Below are 2,477 nucleotides of genomic sequence, written 5' to 3'. Positions count from 1 at the left end.
GACTCAATCTCAGCTGCTGAATCTCTGAAGATAGAACTCATCGGCTGGAAAACATATATATACATATAAACACATATCCAATATATATTATTCAGTATTAATCATTACTTAATTGCGTTTGTATAGTTATATAAATATGTATTGATATTACTAAATCATTTATTAAATACATGATGAACGGCTGTGTGCTTTTTAATATGCTCATCATWCATCAACATCAGAATATTACATTCCTATTCTATTGTTATAGCCACTAAGCATATTTAAATATGCTGAACTATGCATTAAAACATACTTAAATAATACCATTGTTTATAAATGTAGCTTTGATAGATGATTGAATATGGTTTCCAGTAACAAAAAGCGTGTTATGATCGATTAAATGCGCTGATACGTCATTATGCTGCTAAACACATAACGCTGAGTGGAGTGGTGGACCGCTCCAAGATGGCCGCCCGCTCCAAGATGGCCGCCCTAAATCTCGTCAGCGACGATAGGGGAGAGCGGCCATGAGGGTCTATCCTTATATTATGTCTATGGTTGGCAGAACACTGAGAACGCTGACGCTATGGCGCCCTCTACTGCGCATGCGGGACACGTTCAGGTCGTTTGCCCGTTCAGGCTGCAGAGCGTGAAAAAAAAATATCCGATTTGACAAACGATCGGAATGTGGTCACTTCCGGCTGCAGTGTGAACGCATCCTAAGTTTAGTCACACCCTCATCATGTCTGTCAAAGCCTGCAGTTCATGTATTGGAGAAATAATTAAATGTTGATGACATTTAAGATATTTTTAAATGTTTTTGTGGAATCCTTTATGCGGCCCAGACTCTGCCTGCAGCGGCTCCCAGGCAGACTGAGGTTCTGACTCCTGACCTGAAGTATATAAAATAGAAACTCCTCATATGGGTCACTAGAGAAGTATTCTAAGTATGCTCTAAATTTGTAAAAGTAGTGAATAAGTACACCACAATTTCTAAGTAAAAATAAAAACAAAAAATTCCTGTTTTGGAAGTAGTTTTTCTGTATTCTAAGTTTATTTGAATTCCTTTTCTGGGTTAATAGTGAGTTTTCCACAGTTTATAAAATAAAGAGGAGAGGACACATTAGGGAAGTATGCACATAGCAACATTCAGGCAAAACAGACATGAGTGACATTCTGAGTGAATGCATTTGTGTGTTGATTTACAGGCCATGATTGGTGTAGCTGTAATAGTCTGACATGATGGTGTTAAATAGGACCAAGTCTTTGGGAGCGTCCAGCTCACAGTCACATGGATCACAGGAGGGAAGGAGCTTAGTTAAGTTCACGTATGGAGATTTGAAATATGCAGCCCTTCCAAAGCTGACAGGCAAGTCAGTTCAGATACAGAGTGTTTTAGGTCGGGTGGATTTTAAATTTCCCCTAAAGTCTCACGGATACAACTCAGTTCATCCCAATTATCCAAGTTAGTGTGACCGTTTCACTGAACCAAAGCTAGCAACTCCTCCGAGATCGATTCTATCCCGTTGGTGAGTTTTGAGTCCTAAGCTGGGCTGTGAGTCTCAGTAAGACTCACATCCAACTTGCACGTCGGTCCCACAGCGTGTCAGTCTGAGTTTTCAGACGGATTGGGTAGTCGGCCCAATCAGTCGCAAATTTGTCGACATGCCAGGTATCCGCCAAGTCCAAACAGAAATCCTATTATCATGAATCTTAATAAATCCAGGGTGAATCCCGCCGGGTGTGTCCCTGCAGGACAGGACGGCTCTACTCTGCCCAGTCTCTCATCGGGAAAATTTGACTGACTACATTGAGAGAACAGCTGACCAGATCCATAATTTGTAGATTTGGAAGATATGCAAAAAATAAGTCTCCAAAAAAGAGAGAACAGCCGCCGGCTAGCTTAGCTTGCTGTCCTCAGTATTTGCTGGTCTTCTGCTCGTTGCTCCACCAGTTCTGCATCTGATTTCTGTGGATTGTTCATGGTGGAACAACCAGGAGATTCAGAGAATGAAGACTCTGAATCTTCTCTGGTTCACACTCTGGTTCTAACTAAGCAGAATACTTAGTCACAAGCTGACAAGTCAATCAATCCAATTTTATTTGCATAGCACATTTCAGCAACAAGGCATTTCAAAGTGCTTAACGTCATAAAAACTCAAACACAAAGTTATGCAAGAATCAACTATCAAAACATTACATTTAATAAGTGCCATCGTTAAATTCTTAATCGATTATGTTTCAAAGGCGACTAACCAGGTGGGTTTTCAGTCTAGAATTAAAATCACTGTAGTGGGAAAATTATTATAAGGTAATATCTGCTAGATACAGTGTTTCACAAAAGTGAGTACACCCCTCACATTTCTGCAGATATTTAAGTAAATCTTTTCATGGGACAACAGACAAAATGACACTTTGACACAATGAACAAGAACCAGGTGATGTAGAACTAGATGATGTAGAACTGGATGATGTAGAACCGGGTGGTGTAGAAC

The sequence above is a fragment of the Poecilia reticulata genome, unplaced genomic scaffold, assembly GCF_000633615.1.
Source record: "Poecilia reticulata strain Guanapo unplaced genomic scaffold, Guppy_female_1.0+MT scaffold_264, whole genome shotgun sequence".
In the NCBI taxonomy this organism is placed as follows: Eukaryota; Metazoa; Chordata; class Actinopteri; order Cyprinodontiformes; family Poeciliidae; genus Poecilia; species Poecilia reticulata.
This window is presented reverse-complemented; position numbering follows the sequence as displayed.